The 13,752-nt window shown below is 43.7% G+C and overlaps 1 non-coding gene across 1 annotated transcript; it reads left to right on the forward strand.

The window, feature by feature from the left end:
- The first annotated feature begins 1,527 nt into the window (after window positions 1–1,527).
- Trnat-agu (transfer RNA threonine (anticodon AGU)) lies at window positions 1,528–1,599 on the forward strand. Its single transcript has one exon. It is a non-coding gene; the product is annotated as a tRNA-Thr (tRNA).
- Window positions 1,600–13,752: the final 12,153 nt, after the last annotated feature.

Raw genomic sequence — 13,752 nt, forward strand, 5'->3', positions numbered from 1 at the left:
GACTCCACAATATAGTTCACGCCATAAGGAATGTACGTATCCCTGAGTATTCACCCACAGAGCATGCCTCGGAGGCGATGGAAAGACGTATACTTCCACACGTACTCGCATTTAATAATGTCCATGAACTGACAAAGCATTTGTTTGACGTATGGAAGGGTATTTCTCCCATTGACATCTGGAAGCTGTTTTCTTGCCCAGAGGAGTCGCACCTCCCAATAATACTGATGATGGACGTCAGTCCTGAGTGGAATGAAAGTTTAATAATTTACTGTCCATTAAACGTGATAAAGATTTCTACAAATTTTAATAAAAATTGGATTGGTGCTTCTGTAACACCTTCTATTTACGCCAGTTTGTAATTAATAAATGGATGACATGGAATGAAAAGAAATGTAAAATATAAGGGAAGATTCCATATTACTAGCAGACAGGTTTGAGCTGATATCTAGTTTACCTGGTATTTAATGTCCGGGTTAACTTTGTTAGACGTTCAACAAGGCATTTATACGTCTTGAGAGTATGTTTCAGGCTTTTAGAACGGACCATCCATTTACAAGAGCATTCGAAGAAACATGAAAAAGTAATTATGTAGGAGAAACAAAGGATGCTATATTTCATTGTGGTTTAAATGAGTGCTCACCAAAGCAGCAGCTTTGGGAACATGCGAAAGAAAAGAAATTTCTTGTCAATATTTGATAGAAAAGTGGATGACTGTTGTGGTTTACGGTTCGTAATAACCAAACTGTGCGCCATTTTCTTAAGTTGAAACACAGACTTCCCATAAAGCCTCATCGAATGAGAACAAATGACACTGTTACTGGTGGTCTGGCTGTTGAATGGAGAGGATAAAGTCGATGGTCGCGCTGGTGTTAGTCGAGAGTGGTAGGCTATGAGCAGCCAGGAAATTTTCAGCTCCTGCTCCCTCCCTTTTATTTCCAAGACTATCCACAGCAGCAAAAGCACAACACTAGTGAATACAAGCACTCATCAAATGAAACAGGGCGATTCCTGAGACGTTTTGAAGTCTCGAACACCTATGATGCGGACTGAAGCGACGAACTGGGGTGTCCTGCTCACTAGAATGATGCAGTATGGGGAATATCAAGTGGGCTGGGGTGTAAATATGGACTTGGATTGATGAGGAAAGTGTGTTAGAATAGTCCATGCAGTTTTGCAAACTCACTGTGTGAGCGTAGTGTAGTGGTTAGTGCATCTGTCCGGTCAATAGGAGACCTGGATTTGAATCCTGGCCTGGTTGCAACTTTTCGTCCATCACTTCAGTCTGCAATATATACATCACAGATGCTTGAGACTTAAAAAGATCTTTGGAATCATATTGTTTCATTTGATTAAAGCACTTATGCTTCGGTTTCATGCAGGATCCCCAGTTTCATTCGATGCAGATGTGCTATTTCAATGCAGTAGGAGAACCTTTGATTGCAGTTCGAATTTATAGGGAATATTAAGTAGGGTTAAGGAGGGAAGTGCGCTAGGGCAGTCCGTGCAGCTGTGCAGAGCTACTGTGCCAGGGTGGAGTAGTGGTTAGCGCATCTACTTAGTGAGCAGGAGACCCGGGTTCGAATCCTGGCCTTGGCACAAGTTTTCATTCACCACAAACACTCATGATAACCCTCCACTGCGTAGAGCTACACATGTGACACTTTAACCACAGTTCTTAGGAAGACAATGGCGAACTTACGACTTTTCCAAGAAAACTGTGGGGCTCCTCCAATATTGTCACTCTATGAGAGATGAGTAGAAGCATATGTCAGTTAATCAAGATTACTATACGTCAGACTAAAAACTCAGAGTTTCCCAAGTTTCTAAATCCACTCACATATCAGGAACACAATGTTAACTAATCGATTTATTCTAAGATAAAATTTGAGAACAATTACTTTCGAGAATAAAATATGAATTATCACTGAAATAATTTAAAAAAATAATCAGTACTTGACGTAGACGATACAGAGCACGTGTATATGAAGAAGCTGATTTAACATTGATATTAAATGAAACAATGCTACAGAAGTCCGGCAACGTCGTGTTAACTCAGCCGCTACAAAGCATCTAACAAGTTAATAATGAAGATGAGTAAGAGATATATGCCGCCCCTGTTTTCGAGCCATTAGAGACTAAGGCCTAGGAAATCAAACTCTTCCGTGCACCAGCAGTTTCGTACTAAGGCTACTATCGTTGCCTGTCATACGCTGACTATTTTGAAATATCTTTATTCAGATGGGACGCACTTTTGATTGTGCTACTTGGGTTACTGGTGTTTCTCATATACATAATGTTTTGAGACTTTATTATGAAGGATATATTCTGAAAGGGTGATGTAAATACCGATGTTCCGTGTAGCGAACGCCGCTTTCTACGCATTGATGTTTTGCTTTCATTTCGCTGCAGCCGATAAACCGTTTAATTTGAACGTGGAAGTAAATTAAGTTCTTCTATTATTATCGCAAATGGGGGTTCTCTACTATCTACGTGTGTGAGTATAGCTCTCTTCGTGTGTCTATCAGGAATGCGTCCATTAATATAACGTTTCCGAGCCATTAGCGGTCTTTTCTGAAGCAGTGTGATAAAATTTGTTCCACATAATACTGTATCGAAAGGTTCTTTCAAAGAGACACAGTCTCCAGCGAAATAATACACTCCTGGAAATTGAAATAAGAACACCGTGAATTCATTGTCCCAGGAAGGGGAAACTTTATTGACACATTCCTGGGGTCAGATACATCACATGATCACACTGACAGAACCACAGGCACATAGACGCAGGCAACAGAGCATGCACAATGTCGGCACTAGTACAGTGTATATCCACCTTTCGCAGCAATGCAGGCTGCTATTCTCCCATGGAGACGATCGTAGAGATGCTGGATGTAGTCCTGTGGAACGGCTTGCCATGCCATTTCCACCTGGCGCCTCAGTTGGACCAGCGTTCGTGCTGGACGTGCAGACCGCGTGAGACGACGCTTCATCCAGTCCCAAACATGCTCAATGGGGGACAGATCCGGAGCTCTTGCTGGCCAGGGTAGTTGACTTACACATTCTAGAGCACGTTGGGTGGCACGGGATACATGCGGACGTGCATTGTCCTGTTGGAACAGCAAGTTCCCTTGCCGGTCTAGGAATGGTAGAACGATGGGTTCGATGACGGTTTGGATGTACCGTGCACTATTCAGTGTCCCCTCGACGATCACCAGTGGTGTACGGCCAGCGTAGGAGATCGCTCCCCACACCATGATGCCGGGTGTTGGCACTGTGTGCCTCGGTCGTATGCAGTCCTGATTGTGGCGCTCACCTGCACGGCGCCAAACACGCATACGACCATCATTGGCACCAAGGCAGAAGCGACTCTCATCGCTGAAGACGACACGTCTCCATTCGTCCCTCCATTCACGCCTGTCGCGACAACACTGGAGGCGGGCTGCACGATGTTGGGGCGTGAGCGGAAGACGGCCTAACGGTGTGCGGGACCGTAGCCCAGCTTCATGGAGACGGTTGCGAATGGTCCTCGCCGATACCCCAGGAGCAACAGTGTCCCTAATTTGCTGGGAAGTGGCGGTGCGGTCCCCTACGGCACTGCGTAGGATCCTACGGTCTTGGCGTGCATCCGTGCGTCGCTGCGGTCCGGTCCCAGGTCGACGGGCACGTGCACCTTCCGCCGATCACTGGCGACAACATCGATGTACTGTGGAGACCTCACGCCCCACGTGTTGAGCAATTCGGCGGTACGTCCACCCGGCCTCCCGCATGCCCACTATACGCCCTCGCTCAAAGTCCGTCAACTGCACATACGGTTCACGTCCACGCTGTCGCGGCATGCTACCAGTGTTAAAGACTGCGATGGAGCTCCGTATGACACGGCAAACTGGCTGACACTGACGGCGGCGGTTCACAAATGCTGCGCAGCTAGCGCCATTCGACGGCCAACACCGCGGTTCCTGGTGTGTCCGCTGTGCCGTGCGTGTGATCATTGCTTGTACAGCCCTCTCGCAGTGTCCGGAGCAAGTATGGTGGGTCTGACACACCGGTGTCAATGTGTTCTTTTTTCCATTTCCAGGAGTGTATGTGCTTTTACGTGTTAATACCGAACAGAATCTTTTCATTTTGTTAGCTTGTTTAAATGTGCAATTTTATGACATGTTTCTCCGCAGGGAACGTAGACTACGAGGATGAGAACGAGACCTACAGAACAGTTTTTTTACTCGTTATGCTTGTTAGCGGCTGTGTATCTACTCTGCTAGACTAGAGTGACCATATAATTGTTTACTGTGTTTATGATGCATTTCTTTGTAAATTGATGTCGTTCGTATAGTTCATTTCTTACGTCGTCACTGACAACAGATAACGCTGGACTCGAAAACATTTCAGAGCATTTTAGATGGTTGTGCTTCATACTTCCCACCTAACCGTCGCTACTGCCATTGTATGGTCTCGATGTGCCAAAGGCACCCGACAGAGATATTTCCAGTAATAAATCTAATATAAAAGAAGTATGAATAACATCATGCGTTTAAATTGATGCACATTATTACAAATTTGTGCAGGCTTGGATCTCGATGAGCCAAGTAAAGAAACAGCTTACAGTTGCACCAGAGGTTTTTCCTTCGGAAGAGAGTTTATGAAATAATTCAAGTAGAATCAATATCTATAAACAATACTGTTGTTGTTGTGGTCTTCAGTCCAGAGACTAGTTTGATGCAGCTCTCCATGCTACTCTGTTCTGCGCAAGCCACTTCATCTCCGAATAACTACTACAATAAACACCTTCTGAATCTTCTTAGTGTATTCATCTCTGGGTCTCCCTCTACGAATTTTATTCTCCATGCTTCCCCCCAGTACTAAACTGGTGATCCTTTGATGCCTCGGAAGGTGTTCTACCAACCGATCCCTTCTTCTAATGATGTTGTGCCACAAATTCCTCTTCTCCCCAATTCTATTTAGTACCTCCTCATTAGTTACTTGATTTAAACATCTAATCTTCAGCGTTCTTCTGCAGCTCCACATTTCGAAAGCTTCTATTCTCTTCTTGTCTAAACTGTTTACTCTCCATGTTTCACTTCCATACATAGCTAGATTCCATACAAATACTTTCAGAAAAGACTACCAGACACTTAAATCTATACTCGATATTAGCAAATTTCTGTTCTTCTGAAATACTTTCCTTGTCATAGTCAGTCTACATTTTATATGCTGTTTACTCCGACCATTATCAGTTACTTTGCTTCCCAGATAGCAAACCTCATCTACTACTTTAAGTGTCTCATTTCCCAATCTAATACTCTCAGTATCACCTGATTTAATTCGACTACATTCCGTTATCCTCGTTTTGCTTTTGTTGGTGTTCATCTTCTATCCTCCTTTCAACACGCAGTCCATTCCTTTCAGCTGCTCTTCCAGGTCCCTTGATGTCTCTGACAGAATTGCAATGTCATCGGCGAACGTCAAAGTTTTTATTTCTTCTCCATGGATTTTAATTCCTACTCCAAATTTTTCTTTTGTTTCCTTTACAGCTTGCTCAATATGCAGATTGAATTACATCGGGGATAGGTTACAACCCTGTCTCACTCCCTTCTCAGCCACTGCTTCCCTTTCATGCCCCTCGACTCTTATAACTGCCATCTGGTTTCTGTACAAATTGTAAATATCCTTTTGCTTCCTGTATTTTACCCCTGCCACCTTCAGAATTTGAAAGAGAGTATTCCACTGAACATTGTCAATAGCTTTATCTAAGTCTAAAAATTCTAGAAACGTATGTTTGCCTTTCCTTAACCATCTTATAAGATATGTCGTAGGGTCAGTACTGCCTCGCGTGTTTCAACATTTCTACGGAATCGAAACTGATCTTCCCCGCTTTCGGCTTCTACCAGATTTCCATTCGCCTAAACAGTACTCGTGTTGATACTTGGCAACCGTGACTGATTAAATTGATAGTTCGGTAATTTTTCACACCTTTCTTTGGGTTTGGAATTATTATATTCTTCTTGAAGTCTGAGGGTATTTCTCCTGTCTCACCAGATGAAATATTATATAATATTAAATAATTTTTTTACTAGAGATAAATGAGAAATATTATAATTAACCTAATACATGAAATATAGCAATGCCTCTCAATTCAACATATGCAGACATTTACAACGATCACAGCACGCTCTTTACTCAATATTACCTTTTGCAAATATGAAAACATAGAAACTACGAGTAGAGGAGTGTCTTGTGTTGAGGAACAACAAGCAACGGTCAGTGAAACATACGACACAGACCTGGCTTTCATCCTTCCGACCGCTGAGGCGGAAGCAAGTACTTTCACCGCACTTCCGGGCAGGATATTGTTGCGTGGATTCCTCCTTCGGCGTGCGGACCCATCAGGGTGCAGTGCTTGTAATATACCGATTTACACATTTTAACAGAATGCGTTTTATATCCAGACTGCCTGAGTGTCCGGCGCTGCTCGGGTATGAAGTTTTATTCCAATCTTCTATTACTCCATCTCCTCCTCACACATCTCTCTGTCCATCACCCTCTCTCTTTTTCCTTTGTCTATCTCCTCTTCTTTTCTTTCTCTGTTGGGAGTATTTCGGTTCAATTCCGCGTCCAGCCATCCTCATTTAGGTTTTCTGTGATTTCGTAAATCGCTTCAGACAAATACCAGGATGGTTCCTTTGAAAGAGCACAACCGATTTCCTTCCCCATCCTTCCCCAATCCGAGTGTGTGCTCCATCTCTAATGACCTCGTTGTCGCTGGGGTGTTAAACACTAATCTTCTTCTCCCCTTTCTCTGACCATCGCCGACTCTCCCCTTTCTCTGTCAATCTCCCCATCTTCCCTTTCTCTGTCCATTTTCTCCTCTCCCTTTATCTGTCCACCTCCTCCCCCCCCCCCCCCCCCCCACTCTCTGCCCATCTCTTCCTACGCCGTCTCTCTGTCCAAATCCCCCTCTTTCCTTTCTCTGACCATGTCCTCCTCACATGTATTTTTGTCCATCTCCTCTTCCCTTTCCGTCCATTTCCCCCTCGTCTCTCATTGTCCATCGCCACCTTCCCCCTATCTGTGCCAATCTCCTCCTTTCCACTCCCTGTCTGTCCATCTCTTCCTACCTCTTCCTCTCTCTACGTTACCACTCATACCCCATCTTACCCCCACAGTATTGCTTTCCAGATTGTAGTATATGTACCAAGTGTGTTTGAAATCTGTCCATGGGTTTAGGAGGAGCTTTGCCCACGTGCAGACATCTCACATGTCTTTCACATTTAGTTAATGTGTTTCACACAGTATACATATTTCATCTCTATCTCAAGTGAATTTCACCCTGCAGCTTCCTTTTCACGCAGCTCAATGTTTATGACACCATGTCGTACAATGACATAATTTTGTAGGTACATTCGGCGGCATATGTGGATACTGTCTACCAATAGAGTTAGTAGTAAGGAAGTGATAAATTAAAACGTCATGCCAGGTGGTGCAATTTTACTGTATGAACAGCGAAAATATATTAAAAGATAAGCTTTCTTCCTTCCAACATTTAGCGGGGGTTGCCTGCGGTAAAAAATTTCGCTAAGAATTTGAAATTAATTATAAAGTTTAAGTTTCAGATACAGTATGAATAAATTCTGGGTATTCGTGCATTGTGGGCTACACTACTTTTTCACATCCAGCCCTTTGATTGGTAGGTGGCTTTAACCTCCATACCAATTCTTTCCAGACAGTAATCATGTGTATACCATGTTTGGTTGAAATCGGTCCAGTGGTTTAGGAGGAGATCTGGAACATGTACACATACATCCATCTCTAAAAAATGTGTGAATGTGAGGGCGGAAATTAGCTTCCTATCTATTCAGTTCTTTGTTTTAGGTGACGGTCAAATAATCTGGTTCATTTTTTGAAGATCATGTGCAAGGTCTGCCTTCTACATATGTCTTTATATCGAAGGTTTTTAATATGTTACCATGGTGAATGGTTCATTTTATTTTTATCTCAGTTATCACCCAGTCACAATACCCTGTCACATTATTTCAGCTATTGTGTATTTATAGCCGATGTATTTAAACAATGTAATTTGCAAATCCGATTTTCACGGAGTCTTAAGTAATCTGTGCTTGTGCGTGAAAGTGAGAGTGGTAGTGAGTGAGAGAAGAGCAGAGAGTATCAGAATGAAATTTTCACTCTGCAGCGGAGTGTGCGCTGATATGAAACTTCCTGGCAGATTAAAACTGTGTGCCGGACCGAGACTCGAACTCGGGACCTTTGCCTTTCGCGGGCAAGTGCTCTAGCTACCAAGCTACGCAAGCACGACTCACGACCCGTCCTCACACCTTTAATTTCGCCAGTACCTCGTCTCCTACCTTCCGAACTTCGCAAGAGTTCTCCTGCATAACTTGCAAAACTAGCACTCCTGGAAGAAAGGAGTGCTGGTTCTGCAAGGTATGCAGAAGAGCTTCTGCGAATTTTGGAAAGTAGGAGACGAGGTAATGGCGGAATTATAGGTGTGAGGACGGGACGTGAGTCGTGCTTGGGTAGCTCAGTTGGTAGAGCACTTGCCCGCGAAAGGGAAAGGTCCCAAATTCGAGTCTCTGTCCGGCACACAGTTTTAATCTGCCAGGAAGTTTCAGAGGGTATCAGATTTACATTTCAAATTTTACATTTTGAAACATAATTTTAAACATTTTAGTCACATTCTTATCAATTTAGTTTAGTAAGCGTGCTGATAGCGTCGGTGTAGAGCATCCTCTACAAACAACCAATATGAATAAGCATTTTGGAGTAACTATGAGTAACAATGTTGTATGCAGCATGCTACCACGGATCTCAATTGTAATGAAATTTAAGTGGTTTTAACGAGTTAGATCAATTCTTTTTACATTAGAATGATAGACAGCAACAAAAAAACTCAAAAACAGAAGAAAGCAAGGAACAAAATGCAGATGGGAACAGAATCATAGTAGCAACACTAGCAACATATTATGATTGCTAATACAACGTTATTAATAACTATCTCCACAACCGTGGTGATGTTCGATTCGGATGTAACCCGTCCCATTGCTGAAGGTGAGAGAAACTTTCGTCGCCCGTATTTAGCTGACGAAGGGAGGAAAGATGGGGGAGTAAAGTCTATAAGTGGTAGACTTCGCAGGAATGTCTTGGATTAAATTCCAAGCCTCTCAACAGAGTCCTATCGAGAGAAGGAGAGGGGATATGTTACATCGCTGTTGGAGATTCGTTGTTGTATAGTGGTTCATTTTTTGTTTTGTCACCAACAAAAACACAAGTAATACATATAACACAGTACATAAAGAGGACAATATGTATCATCAAGCCACTGTTTGGCAGAGACTTCTTACTATAAAATCACAGCCAAAGAATTTATTTAAGTTTGGCAAAGAACTATACATGCTGTTTGTCGACTTGAGAAAAGCATATGACGGCATTTATCGGGAAAGTATGCTGAGGTGTCTGGAAGAGTTCGGTTTTGTCAAGAAACTAGTAAACCTCATGAAGGTCTGCCTGATGGATACTACAGCAAAGGTAAAAATTGGAAATAATGTGATTGAAACATTCAAAATAAAAACTGGGCTAAGGGAGGGCGATGGACTAACACCTGTTCTTTCCAATCTCGCATTAGAGAAGATATTGCCAGAGATGTCATCTAATGTACTCACAGGAGTCCAAACCGGGGAGGTGAACATCAAGTACCTCGGATATGCCGATGATATAGTGCTACTTCCTGGGTCGCAAGAAGAATTAGGGGAAATGGTTGACATTCAGGAAACAACAGCGAGGGAAATAAGACTTCAAATCAATCGTGACAAGACGGAATATATGGTTCTACAACGCAGACATAATGAAACTCAAGAACCACTTTCACCCTTACAGACAACTGAAGGTTCTTATGGTCAAGTCAGGGAGTTCAAATATACGGGTGCAGTATTCAGAGATGAACCATCCATTAAAATGGAAGTACAGGCAAGACTACAGGCAGGTAATCGCTGTTACCTCGGCCTTAATACTCTCCTCAAAACCAGAAGTTTGTCAAGGCATTTCAAAATAAACACCTACAAAACAGTCCTACGGATGTGCCACCTGCAGCACAACCAAGCAAGATCTGAACATATAGAAGATATTTGAAAGGAAAGTCCTTCGAAAGATTTTTGGACCAGTTTACGATAGTGAGAGTGAAAAATGGAAGATTCGTCACAATACAGAGTTGTATGATATTTACAAAGAGCCGGACATCGTGGCTGTAATGAAGAGACGACGACTCCAGTGGGCAGGGCATGTTGCTCGAATGCTGGACAGCCGATGGTCGAAAACTGTACTCAACAGCAAGCCAACCGACAGAAGGCCCGTAGGAAGACCTAGAACTCGATGGAGTGACTGCGTATCCAAAAACCTACAGAGAGTGGAACTGCTGGAAGGATGGCAGAAAGGAGCCGAAGACAGGCTGAAGTGGAGGCATATCTCCCAAAGCAGCGCGCGGTCCATTGAGCCTGATCGCGTCAAGTAAAGTAAGTAAGTACACTACTGGCCATTAAAATTGCTACACCAAAAAGAAATGCAGATGATAAACGGGTATTCATTGGACAAATATATTATACTATAACTGACATGTGATTACATTTTCACGCAGTTTGGGTACATAGATCCTGAGAAATCAGTAAACAGAACGACCACCTCTGGCCGTAATAACGGCCTTGATACGCCTGGGCATTGAGTTAATGAGAGCTTGCACAGCGTGTACACGTACAGCTGCCCATGCAGCTTCAACACGATACCACAGTTCATCAAGAGTAGTGGCTGGCGTATTGTGACAAGCCAGTTGCTCGGCCACCATTGACCAGACGTTTTCAATTGGTGAGAGATATGGAGAATGTGCTGGCCAGGACAGCAGTCGAACATTTTCTGTATCCAGAAAGGCCCGTACTGGACCTGCAACTTGCGGTCGTGCATTATCCTACAGAAACGTACGGTTTCGCAGGGATCGAATGAAGGGTAGAGTCACGGGGCACAACACATCTGAAATGTAACGTCCACTGTTCAAAGTGGCGTCAATGCGAACAAGAGGTGACCGAGACGTGTAACCAGTGGCACCCCATACCATAACGCCGGGTGATACGCCAGTATGGCGATGACGAATACACGCTTCCAATGTGCGTTCACCGCGATGTGACCATCATGATGCTGTAAACAGAACCTGTATTCATCCAAAAAAATGACGTTTTGCCATTCGTGCAACCAGGTTCGTCGTTGAGCACACCATCGCAGGTGCTCCTGTCTGTCATGCAGCGTCAAGGGTAACCGCAGCCATGGTCTCCGAGCTGATAGTCCATGCTACTGCAAACGTCGTCGAACTGTTCGTGCAGATGGTTGTTGTCTTGCAAACGTCCCTATCTGTTGACTCAGGGATCGAGACGTGGCTGCACGATCCGTTACAGCCATGCGGATAAGATGCCTGTCATCTCGACTGCTAGTGATACGAGGCCGTTGGGATCCAGCACGGCGTTCCGTATTACCCTCCTGAACCCACCGATTCCATATTCTGCAAACAGTCATTGAATCTCGAACAACGCGAGCAGCAATGCCGCGATATGATAAACCGCAATCGCATAGGCTACAACCCGACCTTTATCAAAGTCGGAAACGTGATGGTGCGCATTTCTCCTCCTTACACGAGGCATCACAACAACGTTTCACACGGCAACGCCGGTCAACTGCTGTTTGTGTATGAGAAATCGGTTGGAAACTTTTCTCATGCCAGCACGTTGTAGATGTCACCACCGGCGCCAACCTTGTGTGAATGCTCTGAAAAGCTAATCATTTGCGTATCACAGCATCTTCTTCCTGTGGGTTAAATTTCGCGTCTCTAGCACGTCATCTTCGTGGTGTAGCAATTTTAATGGCCAGTAGTGTATATCATCTTGTAAGTCATTAGTCTTTTCTCGAACGCACATCGCTTGTTTCTTTGATGGAAGACAACTTCGCATATTGTCGTGATTCGCATACGATTTAACATTTCTGAATGGTCATTTTAAAGTAAGTTTATGTATTTGCATTAATTTTCAGTTCTATCGCTTTTGAAGTGTATCTACTCGATGGGACGACTTATAGCTCCGATCATTTTACGTAATATTTTTATTCTCAGCTGTCAGGTCAGTTCTAAGATCACTAAAAACTATGGGCGAGAAGGGACGCTTCAGTGGAACGTGGCGTTAAGTCAGGAGACCTCAATGCTACCGTTCAGGGTGAAGGGGGGCTACGTGCCAACGTTGGGTTTAACCCTCATTCTTCCTTCGCCCATCATCTTCAGCATCACGCAAACGACTTGCCCTCTACATCCATTTTTCATAAGCACCTATACTAAACAACGATGCTGGTAATAATAATTTCCTATGGCACAACGGCTAAGTGGATATCTTACAATTGGATGGCACTTGGCGACTTGGTGTGTCCTACATCTGTCCCTATAATCCAAGTGGAGAAAGGGGGCCTTTAGTCTGACGTGGAATTCGAATCACCTGCCGTACTTGGCGACTCCTCACATTGTTGTGAGGTTGTCAGAATATTTTCGTGATCTGACCGGTATTCGATCCCCTGACTTCCCGGTTTCCGCGCATGCGCCTTACCCCTAGACCACCAGGCCCGACAACAACTGGGTAAAATGCAAATCACCGAGATGGCATCGTCTATAAAGGCTTTCTTGTGAATGTGTGCTTAGCGAATATACGAGTATTCAAAATGTAACTTAATCTGTATGACGGTACATCGTTTCTTTATTGTTATGTCATTCCTGTGAGCGAAGGGGGGGGGGGGGCAGGGGGGGGGAAGAGGTGGCGGGTGAAAGACTGACTGCTCTTCAGTCTAAGCTTTTTTTTTTTTTTAATGCGATGTACACGAAACACATTTCAAAAGATCGAAAACATACAGACTACGTTATTAAATATACGATTTTGTTATGGTGGCGATTATTTGCAAAGTGGACGTAGTGGCGTTAATGATGGTGGATAATAACGTCGGTGCTTTAGTAGGCTAGTTGGAGGTCAAGGTTCAGAGGCTTTGCGATCATCTCTGGTGTTATAATCAAATGGAGTGGGATAAAAAGGTAACGAGGAAGTGGGTGGAAGAGGCATGCAGATGCAAGAAGGAGAAGGTGGGCGGGAGCTTGGAGAAAGGAATTAGCCTGTTTAGTAGGGCGTGGATTCAAATAAAGGTGCATCCGGTTGTGTTGTCTTGGAAGATGCTTCAAGCGGTAGGATGGGAGTGGGATTAAATGAGGGTTCGAGGATGAAGACGGCACGTTTTCATCACTGAAAGAAGCAAATACCAACAATACCAGGAAAAGAAAGGAATACAGTAATAAATCATTTAAGAATGAAACCAGCAGGTAGTGCAGGGAAACTAACTAGAAATAGTGACAGCAACAAACGCGAAAAAATCGAAGAAAATGCTCGCCTGAAAGGTAGAAAGCACTCAAAATAATTTTTAATAAAATTAATGCAAGTGGGTCAACATTAAAACTGTAAAAGGGACTGAATTCCACTGCTAAATGCAGATGTGGCACCGGATAAATATTGAGAGTACGTCGAAGGTCTCTACGATGGAGAAGAACTATCAGCTGACGAGACAGAAGTGGAAACTTGTGTCGATTTGGGAGATATGAGATCCAATATCAGAGTTAGAGTTTGATATAGCTTTGGAAGATTTGTGATCAAATAAGGCAGAAGAGATAGATAACACTACATCGGA

This window comes from Schistocerca cancellata, chromosome 1, assembly GCF_023864275.1.
Source record: "Schistocerca cancellata isolate TAMUIC-IGC-003103 chromosome 1, iqSchCanc2.1, whole genome shotgun sequence".
Lineage (NCBI taxonomy): Eukaryota > Metazoa > Arthropoda > Insecta > Orthoptera > Acrididae > Schistocerca > Schistocerca cancellata.